This window comes from Artemia sp. Qi Xiang Cuo, chromosome 11, assembly GCF_049724085.1.
Source record: "Artemia sp. Qi Xiang Cuo chromosome 11, ASM4972408v1, whole genome shotgun sequence".
Lineage (NCBI taxonomy): Eukaryota > Metazoa > Arthropoda > Branchiopoda > Anostraca > Artemiidae > Artemia > Artemia sp. Qi Xiang Cuo.
Genome location: NC_142804.1, coordinates 37,580,949 through 37,594,924, shown reverse-complemented (window position 1 = coordinate 37,594,924; position 13,976 = coordinate 37,580,949). Strand labels below are relative to the sequence as shown.

The window sequence follows — 13,976 nt, the reverse complement described above, 5'->3', positions numbered from 1 at the left end:
TTCTACGACAATGCCTTCTATAAAAACCTTATACGCCCCCAGGGCATATATTAAAACCCTTGCCCTGAAGATTCTGGGGGGAGTATCCTCCTCAAAAACGTATTTTCTATCTGGAAATCAACTACGCTGAACAAAATGGCTATCTCAAAATTTTGATTGGATATGTTTGGGGAAATGATGGGCGTAGAGGGGGGGGGGCTAGTTGTCCTCCAATCCCTTCTGATTATTGAAAAGGTCACAATCCCTTTAATTTTCAATCGATTGATGCTGTTTTGAAGTTTCTAAGACAACGCCTTCTATAAAAACCTTATATGCCCCCTGGGCATAACTTAAAACCCTTGCCTTGAGGGTTGTGGGGGAGTGTCCTCCTCTAAAATATATTTTCTATCTGGAAATCAACTACACTGAACAAAATGCCTATCACAAAATTTTTATTGGATGTGTTTGGGGGAATAATGGGTGTGGGGGGGGGGGGGGGTAGTTGCCCTCCAATCACTTTAAACTATTAAAAAGGGCACAAGCTTTTTGAATTTCCAATCGAATGATCCTTTTTTGAAGTTTCTACAACAACACCTTCAATAAAAACCTTATATGCCCCCAGGGCATAACTTAAAACCCTTGCCCTGAGGGTTGTGGGTGAGTGTCCTCCTCAAAAATATATTTTCTATCTGTAAATCAACTACGCTGAACAAAATGGCTATCTAAAAATTTTGATTAGATGTGTTTTGGGGAATGATGGGCGTGGGGGGGGGCTAGGTGCCCTTCAATCATTTTCGACTCTTAAAAAGGGCACTAGAACTCTCAATTTCCAATCGAATGAGCCCCCTTTGAAGTTTCTACGACGACCCCTTCCGTATGAAGTGCCTCTGGAAAAAAAAAAAAAATCAGAGGCAACGCTGTAGCGTTGCCTATAGTAAAGGCCATACGGGTCCAATGTTTTATTATTTTTTTCCCCCAGAGGCACTTCATATGGAAGGGGTCGTTGTAGAAGCTTCAAAGGGGGCTCATTTGACTGGAAATCGAGAGTTCTAGTGCCCTTTCTAATATTCAAAAATGATTGGAGGGCCACTAGCCCCCCCCCAGACCTATCATTCCCCCAAACACATCCAATCAAAATTTTGAGATAGCCATTTTGTTCAGCGTAGTTGATTTCCAGATAGAAAATATATTTTTGAGGAGGACACTCCCCCACAACCCTAAGGGCAAGGGTTTTAAGTTATGCCCTGGGGACATATAAGGTTTTTATAGAAGGCGTTGTCGTAGAAACTCCAAAACAGGCTCATTCGATTGGAAATTAAAGAGCTAGTGCCCTTTTTAATAGTCAAAAGTGACTGGAGTGTAACTAGCCCCCCTCCCCCCCCCACGGCAATCATTTCCCCAAACACATCCAATCAAACATTTCAGATAGCCATTTTGTTCAGCGTAGTCGATTTCCAGATAGAAAATATATTTTTGATGAGGACACTCCCTCACAACCCTCAGGGCAAGGGTTTTAAGTTATGCCCTGGGGACATATAAAGTTTTTATAGAAGGCATTGTTGTAGAAACTTCAAAACAGGCTCATTCGATTGGAAATTGAAAGGGCTAGTGCCCTTTTCAATAGTCAAAAATGATTGAAGGGCAACTAGCCCCCCCAAGCCCATCATTCCCCCAAACCTATCCAATCACAATTTTGAGATAGCCATTTTGTTCAACGTAGTTAATTTCATGATAGAAAATATATTTTGAGGAGGATACTCCCCCACAACCCTCAGGGCAAGGGTTTTAAGTTATGCCCTGGGGGCACATAAGGTTTTTATAGAAGGCGTTGTCGTACAAACTTTAAAACAGGCTCATTCGATTGTAAATTAAAGAGCTAGTGCCCTTTTTAATAGTTGAAAGTAATTGGAGTGTAACTAGCCCCCCTCCACCCCCACGCCGTTCATTTCCCCCAAACACATCCAATCAAAATTTTCAGATAGCCATTTTGTTCACTGTAGTTGATTTCCAGATAGAAAATATATTTCTGAGGAGGACACTCCCCCACAACCCTCAGGGCAAGAGTTTTAAGTTATGTCCTGGGGGCATATAAAGTTTTCATAGAAGGCGTTGCTGTAGAAACTTCAAAACAGGCTCATTCAATTGGAAATTATAGGGATAGTGCCCTTTTTAATAGTCGAAAATGATTGGAGGGCAACTAGCCCCCCCCCATGCCCATCATTCCCCCAAAAAATTTCCAATGAAAATTTTGAGATAGCCATTTTGTTCAGCGTAGTTGATTTCCAGATAGAAAATATATTTTGAGGAGGACGCTCCCCCAAAACCCTCAGGGCAAGGGTTTTAAGTTATGCCTTGGGGGAATATAAGGTTTTTACAGAAGGCGTTGTCGTAGAAACTTCAAAACAGGCTCTTTCGATTGGAAATTAAAGGGCTAGTGCCCTTTTTAATAGTCAAAAGTGATTGGAGTGCAACTAGCCCCTCCCCCCCCCTCGACACCCATTATTCCCCCAAACACATCCAATCAAAATTTTGAGATAGCCATTTTGTTCAGCGTAGTTGATTTCCAGATAGAAAATATATTTTTGAGGAGGAAACTCCCCCACAACCCTCAGGGCATGGGTTTTTTAAGTTGTGCCCTGGGGGCATATAAGGTTTTTATGGAAGGCGTTGTCATAGAAACTTCAAAACAGGCTCAATCGATTTTAAATTAAAGGGCTAGTGCCCTTTTTAATAATCGACAGTGATTGGAGTGTAACTCGCCCCCTCCCCCCCCATGCCGATCATTTGCCCAAACACATCCAATCAAAATCTTGTTCAGCGTAGTTCATTTCCAGATAGAAAATATATTTTGAGGAGGACACTCCCCCACAACCCTCAGGGCAAGGGTTTAAGTTATGCCCTGGGCGCATATAAGGTTGTTATAGAAGGCGTTGTCGTAGAAACTTCAAAACAGGCTCATTCGATTGTAAATTAAAGGGTTAGTGCCCTTTTTAATAGTCGAAAGTGATTGGAGTACAACTAGCCCCCCCCCCCCTGACGCCTATCATTTCCCCAGAAACATCCATTAAAAATTTTGAGATAGCCATTTTGTTCAGCGTAGTTGATTTCCAGATAGAAAATATGTTTTTGAGGAGTACACTCCCCCACAACCTTTAGGGCAAGGGTTTTAAGATATGACCCGGGGTTATGTAAGGTTTTTACATAAGGCGGTGTCGTAGAAACTTAAAAAAAGGCTCATTCGATTGGGAATTAAAAGGGATAGTGCCATTTTTAATAGTCGAAAGTGATTGGAGGGCAACTAGCCTCCCCCACGCCCATCATTTCCCCAAACACATCCAAGCAAAATTTTGAGATAGCCATTTTATTAAACGTAGTTTTAAGTTCTGGAAATTAGGTTTTTGAGGATGACAACTCCCACGCAGCTCTCAGGGCTTGAGCTGAAATTTGAAGATTCTCCGAATCCTTCCCATTATTTCTTATGGAAGGGATGCTTGTATAAACTTTGGAGAGGTCTCATTTGACTGAAAATTGAAAGTTTTTGTTCAATTTTTAAGTGTCAAAAGAGATTGGAGGGTGACAAGCCCCCCCCCCCCCCCCTCCTCCTTCACGCCCTAAATGCATCAGATAAAAATTTTAAGATAGACATTTTGTTAAAATAGCTCAAAGTTCTGATAACAAAAAACTCCGGTGTCGACACAGCCCACCAGGGCCCAGGGTTAGGCGTTGTAAGTTATGCCCTGGGGCATAACTTATTAAAGGGGGTTTATAACTTATGGGAAGGGGCTTTGTATGGGAAGAACACATAGGAAATCTATTATAATTATCCAATTATAAGGTTAAAATACATACTCTGAGATAGATGTAAAATTGCTTTGGCACACAAAATCTTATTAAGGAAAATTCCAAACAGTCGTGATCCCTTTGTGTCAGCAAGTGAAATGGTCTAAACCCCCTTATTGGAGCTATTTTTTTAATCCATTCATTGTTGTCAATCGCTGTCCACAAGTTATGCAAGCTGTCCCCGTGCCCCAGCCATTTAAACATTTGCCTCTCAATTACTTGGACTATCTGTCTTGACGTTTCTCTGTCCTACAGCTACCCAGCGTCTTGATGCAACCTATACAACCTATTGTAAAATACTTGATAACTTCAATTTTACAATAGGTTGTCTAGGTTGCATCAAGACGCTGGGTAACTGTAGGACAGAGAAAAGTCAAGACAGATAGTCCAAGTAATTGAGAGGCAAATATTTAAATGGCTGGGGCACGGGTTAATGGCAGGAGTATGCATGGACTCTCTTATTGTTCATGTATAAGGTTTTTATCAAAGAGGTAATCGTATAGACTTTGAAAAAAGCCTCATTCGATTTAAATTGGAAGTTCTAGATCCGTTTTTTAAGGTCAAGAATAATCGGACTGTAAACCCCCCCCCCCCCATGCCATAAAACTTGAAACTTTTTGCAATCAAAAACGAACAAAAATTAATAAAAAAAAAATTTCCTAAAATTATTTTTTTCAATTAAATGAAATGTCATTTTTAAACTTATTCTAAGGAGATAAAAATACGTGTTAAAATTCAAAAAAAAAACGACCAGAAATTACTATTAAAGAATAAATGAAACCCAAAACGAACAGAAATTAAATAAACAATCATAGCAAAAAACATACCACAAGTAATAACATAAATGAATAAATAGATCTTAAAGCGAGTAATGCTTAGATTGAATATGAAAATCAAGCTTAAAACGAAAACAAATATTTTTCTCTCAAAGTATAAATGAAACTTAAAACGAACAGAAATTGAAGAACAATCAATGCGAACTAACATACAATATATATTAATGTAAATGAATAAATAAATCTTAAAACGAGTGAAACTTAAATTAAATATGCAAATCGAGTTTGAATCGAATAAAAATAACTACAAACAAGAGTTTGGGTATCGCCTCACTGCAGAAGCCTAAAACCTACTGCGTCATTGGTGCTTTACTGAAAACGAATTATATTAAAATGTTTTCTTTTGTGCTTAATATTGAAAATAAATATTAAAATTACAGTAAAATTTTTAACTGATGAGCTTCTAGCAATTAATATCATTATGCATCAAATATTCAGTTTAATTTATTAGTTCTTTTTAAGATTAGGCAAGACAAATATAGTTTCACTACAAAGAAAATTTGGATACTGTCCCCTTCTTAAACTGTAAAAACCTAAAGCCTTCTGCGTCATTGGTGCTTCAGTGAAAACGAATTACTCGTATATCACAAATTTATTTTTTTCCAGTTCTTACAGCATTGAAAATGAAAATAAAATTACAGTAAAAAAAAAATCTTGAACTCATGGATCTTAAAACAATTAATAGCATTATATATCTAATATTCAATTTGATTTTGTTTATACTTTCCAAGACTGTTCAAGACTCATATAGTTTTGCCATTTTTTTTAATTCTGCCATTTTTTCTAACTAATCGTGTTGGTTTTTTATGAAAACATTCTATGGCTTCTAGGCATTTCTATTTCAGCGGAAAACTGCACCTCAAACTTTGTGGAACATGCATTTTCTTGCATGAAACACCAAAATATAATAAAATGTCAAGTTTCGGAGTGTTCAACCACTCGCAAGCGAGTGCCATTGGTATTTTTGAATCCGCATGGTCAATTTAGGGGGTGGAGGGTAGGCTAATTCTCGTAGCAGCCCCATTCCATCGTGGTATGATTCACACTTTCAACACCTGGCGTCCGGATTATCATATAATCTACCAAGCATACAACTACCCCAAACCAGTATCAATAAATAAATGAAACCCAAAACGAACATATATTAAAGTAAATATTAGAGTCAAACTCAAAACGAGCATAAATTAATATAAGTAGGGTTCAAAACCCCTATGCTTTCTAAAAGCCAGAATATAATTTGTACTTTACTGAAAAAAAATTTCAAATTACTGAAAAAAAAAATGTGTGTTGTCAATTTAATCTACATATGCTGATATTTATTCCCTAAAATCTTAATTAATGAAAGAATTGTTTTCAGTAAAGTACCAATGACGCAGTAGGTTTTAGGCTTCTGCAGTGAGGCGATACCCAAACTCTTGTTTATAGTTATTTTTATTCGATTCAAACTTGATTTGCATATTCAATTTAAGTTTCACTCGTTTTAAGATTTATTTATGCATTTACATTAATATATATTGTATGTTTGTTTGCATTGATTGTTATTTAATTTCTGTTCGTTTTAAGCTTCATTTATACTTTAATAGCAAAATATTTTTTTTCGTTTTCAGCTTAATTTTCATATTCAATCTAAGCATTACTCGCTTTAAGATCTGTTTATTCATTTATATTTTTAGTTGTTTTATGTTTTTTGTTATGATTGTTTATGTAATTTCTGTTGGTTTTGGGTTTCATTTATTCCTTAATAGTAATTTCTGGTCGTTTTGAGTTTGAATTGTAACAGGTATTTGTATCTGCTGAGCTTAAGTTTAAAATAGCCTTTACTTTTCTTTGAAAAACTTATTTTTCGGAAAGTTTTTTTTAATTAATAATAATAAAACATTGGAGCCGTATGGCCTTTACTATAGGCAACGCTACAGTTTTGCCTCTGATACCTCATTTGCAATATCTTGGTATTAGAGTTCCACCCCTTGTTCTTTTTCCTTTCAGATGAATGACATGTTTTCTTTGCTGTAATTAGATTTGCCTATAGGATAATTTTCAATCATAAGTTAAACTCTCATTGCTAAGCTAGATTCTTTCGCAATAAGTAAGCTTCGAAATTTAATTCTATTTGTGTCTTCCGGGTCTGGGCCACTGAAAGGTAGTATTATTCAAAAGAAGCCGGGGATGTGTCCTTTTATTTAGCTGATTGGTTGGGGCAAATCTAAGGGCCACCCATACGCAAAGTTTTTTGTATAGAAATAGTGTTTTAGTCGTTAGTCTGTACTTTTTTTTTATTTTTTTAAATCCCACCTCCTTTTCTCTCCGTGACATAATAATGTTTTTACATAATTTCAAAACTATAATGTCACCTAAACTAATTTAAAAATAACATTAATTTTTGTAATTTATTATCCAAACAATAATGATGAAAACACACTCTGCTACTATACATATTTAACATGATCAAAATTTTTAATAAGGATTATTAGCCTTCATTATCATTTTCTGTATTTTTATTCTATATTTTCTTTTTTCCTTCCTTTTTTCCATTTTTTCCCCCTTTCGCTTTTGCCCCTCTTCGTTAGTCTGCATTTGAGACCCCGCTTAGGGAGTACGTATTGAGAAATAGATATATGTGTTTGTGTCCCTTTTAGAAGAATACAAGTAAGCTAGTTTCTGCAGCCGTGTAGACTATTTTTCCAGGAACCCAGACAGGGTATGGAAAGAGCTTGCGAGACATACCTTCATTTATTATATTGACAGGGGGATCTGTTTACTCTCCAAGGAGATAGCAAGAGATATTAGTGGTGACCCAGGTTTGGTTGACCTTGGCCTAGAGTTTGGCCGTTTGACCGTTCGATCACGTTATCATACCCTGGAGCATGGTAGACGGTAATGGTGCATTAATATACTCTATATTTACGGTACATTAGTGGGGACCGCGATCCATTCCAATACAATATTTGGTGCCATCGTTGGTGCCAATACAATATTTGGTGGCAGAAAGCTTACCACGCTAATATTTGGTGACAGCAATAAAGGTCCTATCAGTACCACTAATAGTAAAAGGATCCGCGTGTCCCGAAAAGACGATTAAATTTAGCCTAAAAAGTAGCCTATTGTGATTACATATCAAAAACTCGTGGGAAAAATACGAAATCAATTAATAATATTACGAATATCTGAATGGGCATTGCCTAATTAGACTATAATATAAAAAAATTATGAATCAATATATTGCGCAACTAATTAGTGTGCAAAAATAACAGCCTGATTGAGACACAGCAATTTTTCGTGAGAGACCAGAAGTGACATTGGAAAAAGGATTTTCAGTTAGACTGAAATAATAGTTGATGATAACTGAATTTCGAAATTATGGCAGGTAGACAGAAGACGCATACAAGGTCAGAAAAGGGACAAGAGTTAATAGAATTAGATATGAATTCAAAAAAAGCTACCGCAGTGAACCGGAAAAACTTTTTAAAATTTTTTAAAATCCCACCTCCTCTCCTCTCTGTGACATAATAATGTTTTTACATAATTTCAAAACTTTAATGTCACCTAAACTAATTTAAAAATGACATTTATTTTTTTAATTTATTATCCAAACAATAATGATGAAAACACACTCTGCTACTATAAATATTTAACATGATCAACATTTTTAATAAGGATTATTAGCCTTCATTATCATTTTCTGTATTTTTATTCTATATTTTCTTTTTTCCTTCCTTTTTTCCATTTTTTCCCCCTTTCGCTTTTGCCCCTCTTCGTTAGTCTGCATTTGAGACCCCGCTTAGGGAGTACGTATTGAGAAATAGATATATGTGTTTGTGTCCCTTTTAGAAGAATACAAGTAAGCTAGTTTCTGCAGCCGTGTAGACTATTTTTCCAGGAACCCAGACAGGGTATGGAAAGAGCTTGCGAGACATACCTTCATTTATTATATTGACAGGGGGATCTGTTTACTCTCCAAGGAGATAGCAAGAGATATTAGTGGTGACCCAGGTTTGGTTGACCTTGGCCTAGAGTTTGGCCGTTTGACCGTTCGATCACGTTATCATACCCTGGAGCATGGTAGACGGTAATGGTGCATTAATATACTCTATATTTACGGTACATTAGTGGGGACCGCGATCCATTCCAATACAATATTTGGTGCCATCGTTGGTGCCAATACAATATTTGGTGGCAGAAAGCTTACCACGCTAATATTTGGTGACAGCAATAAAGGTCCTATCAGTACCACTAATAGTAAAAGGATCCGCGTGTCCCGAAAAGACGATTAAATTTAGCCTAAAAAGTAGCCTATTGTGATTACATATCAAAAACTCGTGGGAAAAATACGAAATCAATTAATAATATTACGAATATCTGAATGGGCATTGCCTAATTAGACTATAATATAAAAAAATTATGAATCAATATATTGCGCAACTAATTAGTGTGCAAAAATACCAGCCTGATTGAGACACAGCAATTTTTCGTGAGAGACCAGAAGTGACATTGGAAAAAGGATTTTCAGTTAGACTGAAATAATAGTTGATGATAACTGAATTTCGAAATTATGGCAGGTAGACAGAAGACGCATACAAGGTCAGAAAAGGGACAAGAGTTAATAGAATTAGATATGAATTCAAAAAAAGCTACCGCAGTGAACCGGAAAAACTCGTATTCAGATTCACAACTGTATACCACTCCCGCTAGAAGTACCTTAGTGAATTCATCATCAGATGGAGCCGTATATCATTCAGGGGATGAAATAGACATTTCCGACACGTGTGTAGGGGGGAACTTCAAAACACAATCAAGAATAGGACGTTCTCAGGTGCAAACCGTAAAGGGAGAAAAGAATATACGGCAGATTAAAAAGGAATTATTCCCAAAAAGAGAAGCCCAGATAAAAGAAACAGATATGGGAGTACTAAGAATACAATCGGGAGACACAGTCGGTAATACAAGAGAACACAAATTTGAAATAGAGGCTATAATACATGAAGAGGAATCACTATATGAAAATACAAGGAAAACAAAACCAACTCACCCTTCAGATGCTATTCAAAATGTTGGGGAGTTGCGGGTAAAAATAAATTTAATTATAGAATGAACAGACTCAGAAAATGAATTAAGAGAATGTAATAACAGGAGGAATCAGAGCAGACCGAGTAGCAGGAATAGTAAAAGCTCAATGTCCAGCAGGGGCGCACAGAAAAAGCGGGGATGTAGATATGCCACAAAGTATGTTAAATTTAACGGATGCTGAAAGAGTAGCTAGAGCGCACAAAGAGGAAAAATTAGAATAGCTAGAGAGCAGAAAGAGGAGGCTGCAGTAATAGCCAGAGAACGAAAATAGGAGGAAGATAGAAAAGGAAGAGAGAAAGATAGAGAGGAACGAAAATGACTAATGGAAATAATTGCAAGGAGAAATTCCCCTGAGCCTCCAAGATCGTCTACAGTAGATTTAATGCATGCAATAAACTTTCAACCAATGAAAGAAAATGAAGATGTACATTTGTATCTCTACAACTTTGAAAAAAAAACACGGAATTAAACAGATGGCCGAGAGAAAATAGAGTGATATTAATCCAGCCCTTCCTTAACTACAAAGTACAAACTGCTTTTAAGGCATTACCGATTTACGGATGTACCGAAGTACTTTTGTACCAGAAACATTACAAAGACTAGCAGATTGTATCTTAAAATCCTTACCATATACAAGAGCCTACTCAGATGAAATTATAGTTTTTCAATGAAATTATAGTTTTTTCAAACTCGTTCAATGAAGATATAACACATATGAAACAGGTGTTGACTAGGCTGAGGATAGTAGGATTAACTTTGAATGTGGAAAAATGTAGATTGCTGCAGTCAGAGACAGAGTGAGAGACACAAAATAAGGAACGGTATTATAACCCCATTAAGGGAAAAACGGAAAAAATTAGAAACGCAGTGGTCTCAAATACAAACAAAAAGGTTCGGTCATTTTTGGGATTGGCGGGATAATATCAAAGACTTGTACCAAATTTTGCAACGATTGTGACACCGTTGACGGAGGTAACAAAAAGAATATCTTAGACCCCGTAAAATTGACAGAAATTGAACAAAATGCATTTGATACTCTAAAAGACGCTCTTTGTAGGGAAAGAATACTGAGAAATCCAGATTTTTCCTTGCCATTTGTGTTGCAAACTCACATTTCAGATTACAGATTAGGGGCAGTTTTATCTCAAGATTTTGAGGATGGGGAATATCAAATCATATTTATATCCAGAATGTTGTCAAAAGCAGGTGTAAACTATAGCACAATTGAAAAAGAATGTTTGTCTTGCAACAGTATATGCGGTAAAAAAAACTTGACTATTATGTATATGAATGAAAATTTAAAATGATGACAGATCACAACCCATTAAGATGGCTACATATAATGAAGCCAGATAACCGATGATATGCGCGATAGGCCCTGTGCTTACAATAATACGATTTCGAAATAAAATCAAGACCGGCGTCAGATAACGGGAATTCTGACGGCATATCAGAATTCCCGAATATAAATTGTGAAAAAATGTATGTGTTGAGAATATAAAATTAGATGGGCTATGCCTAGCTAACACAAATAAATAATAGAAGGACCAAAGAGGTCTAAGACCCATGGGGAATAAAACAACATGATCACAAAATAGAGTTGTACGACCTACAACAGGTTGGGGAAAGATTGGGTGATATTGAATGTCGGGTTGGATTGGAAAAACTTGGGAAGGAATCTGACATTTAGTCCTTTCAATTCTAAGTGAGATGTAATCTCTTTGGGGGAAACCCCTTTGGGGAACAATGAATCATGGACGATTCACTCAACGGACAACTGGTTGGCCAGTTGTAACCCTGTTATCGATATTTTGCCTCTCTGATCTGGAGTCCTTGGGGGATACTCTCTCCTAGTCACTTCATATTTCACCCAAACAGTTGTTCGGTAACCCAATTCATAGTTTTTACTCTTCATGGGAACCGACAATTATTTCCGGCAAACCTTATTCTGTATCAAAATTTCATCTTCAATTAGTATCAACGCCTATTCTTGATTTAATTGTCCCAGGAGAGGGAAACCAGAATGAACTGATTCATAATTTGCTCAAACTTTTAGCTGATTTCCCTGTACCCCTATTTTTTTCAATGGCCTTTGGATTTTTGGCCATACATGATTTCAATTTATGCCAAGGGGCAATTCGTTATTGAATTAAGATATAGTCTTGTTCCCATCGATGGAAATTAAAATTTGTATGTTAATCATGCTAAGGACGATTATTTTCTGCTAATCTGGTGGACTTCAATGCTCAAAACCTCATGCGGATACCATACGATAGAGACCATGGTAGTTCTACAGCAGAGACGTGTGGATGGAGACAGATCCAGAGCTAAGCGGTGAAAGCACAGGCGCTGGTGGAAGAAAGAAGGCAAATGGATTTTGTTGAAATTGAAGTTGAAGTTCAGCGTTTATGTTTGTAAGGGTGGACCAGCTTGGCACGTGGGTGGTCATTTATCTTACGGGGGGAGGTGTTGGGGTTTTACTTCTTGTTCTCTTTCTTTTGAGATAAATGACCTGTTTTCTTTTCTGTGATTATATTTGCCTATAGGGTAATTTCCAATTATAAGTTAAACTCTCGCTGCTAAGCTAGATTCTATCTGAATAAGTAAGCTTTGAGATTAAATCTATTTTTGTCTTCCGAGTCTGAGCCATTGAAAGATAATATTATTCAAAAGAAGCCAGAGATTTGAAATTTTATTTAGCTGATTGGTTGGGGCAAATCTAAGGTCCACGCCTACGCAAAGTTCGTTGTATTGAACCAGTATTTTAATAGTTAGTCTGCATTTGAGACCCCATTTAAGGAGTCTGTATTAGAAAGTGGATATATGTGTTTTGTGCCCCTTTTGGAAGAATATAAGAAAGCTATTTTCTACAGCCGTGTAGACTATTTTTCCAGGAACCCGGAAAAGGTAGGAAAAGAGCTTGCGAGACATACCGTCATTTTTTTGCGAGGTAAACCGTAATAGTGTACTAACATACTCTATATTTACGGTACAGTAGCGGGGACCGCCGACCATTCCAATACAATTTGGTGCCATTGTCGGTGCCAATACAATACTTGGTGGCAGACGGCTTACCACGCTAATACTTGGGAATAGCCTTGGCGTTAAAGCTGAGATTTCCAGGTTACGTGGGAGAAGGAACATAAGGAAGTAGCAGGGGAACTTCTAATTTTCAGATGAGGGGTAGCCAAATATGTTATTCCTCCAATCTTCCTAAAAATTATCCCACTTTAAACCCCAATGGGAATTAGAATTCATTCACTTCCAAGTGCTGAGGTAAAATGTATAAGCAAATGAAAAATCTACAACTGCTCCTAATATTAACCACCGATAAAACTATGTGAATTAAAACAAACTAAAATTAATTTAAAAAAAAACATTTTCAAACGATGAAGTTTTCCAAAGCAAAGGGCCATATTAAAACCTATGATGAGCCACTGGTAGATTCAGGAGATAGCCGGGGAACCCCTCCCTTCAAGATTTTTTCTGGCGCCCCCTTATCCTGTTTTTTTACTCTTTTTTAGAATAAATTTGTCCATTTGGTCAACTATTGACACCTTTGTTCCATTGCGCCCCCAAAATTTTTTTTCATTGGTGCCCTTGTCATATTGGGCCTCCCCCAAAATTTTGCTCTAGATCCGCCCCTGAGGTGAGCTGACACAAAGAACTATAAGAGTTCAGACTCAAAACGACCGGAAATTACCATCAAAGAATAAATAAAAACCAAAACAATTAGAAATTAAATTAAAATTACACCTCCCATCGCTCAAATTGTGGACTAAGATTAGCATGAGCAGGGCCAGCAAGAGGTGATTGCTGAGGAGGCAACTTAGCTGTTACTGAGATATTACGTGATGCGCCATTTTGGTCAATTGAATTCTCATAGTGTATTTGATTTAGTTGGACATACCCCTCAACCTTCCACAAAAAAGTTAACTTAATACCTTAGCCGTTCCTGGGATATCGCAACCTCCAATCAAATGAAACCCCTCCAAAGTTTCCACGACCCCTTTCAAACTAAGTTTTCCTGGGAAAAGAAAAAAATGAATAAATAATTGAAGGCTTATTGGTATTTATTAAAGACAACGCAAGAGCTTTACCACATTTCCGTTTTGTGCTCAGCATTATAGAGAAAATTGCAAATATTTCTACATTGGAGATGACAATTAAGATGTGTTCACATCCATTTCTACCGTGTGGGTTACCTAGCTCAGGGATTTCTAGAGGTAGGGCTATATTTTACTTTTCTTCTTCAGC

At 36.9% G+C, this 13,976-nt stretch overlaps 1 protein-coding gene across 1 annotated transcript in view; it reads right to left on the bottom strand.

Annotated features, from left to right (window-relative positions):
- LOC148946947 (uncharacterized) overlaps positions 1-13,976 on the bottom strand; it is a 305,387-nt gene that overhangs the window by 240,544 nt on the left and 50,867 nt on the right. The window lies entirely within an intron of this gene.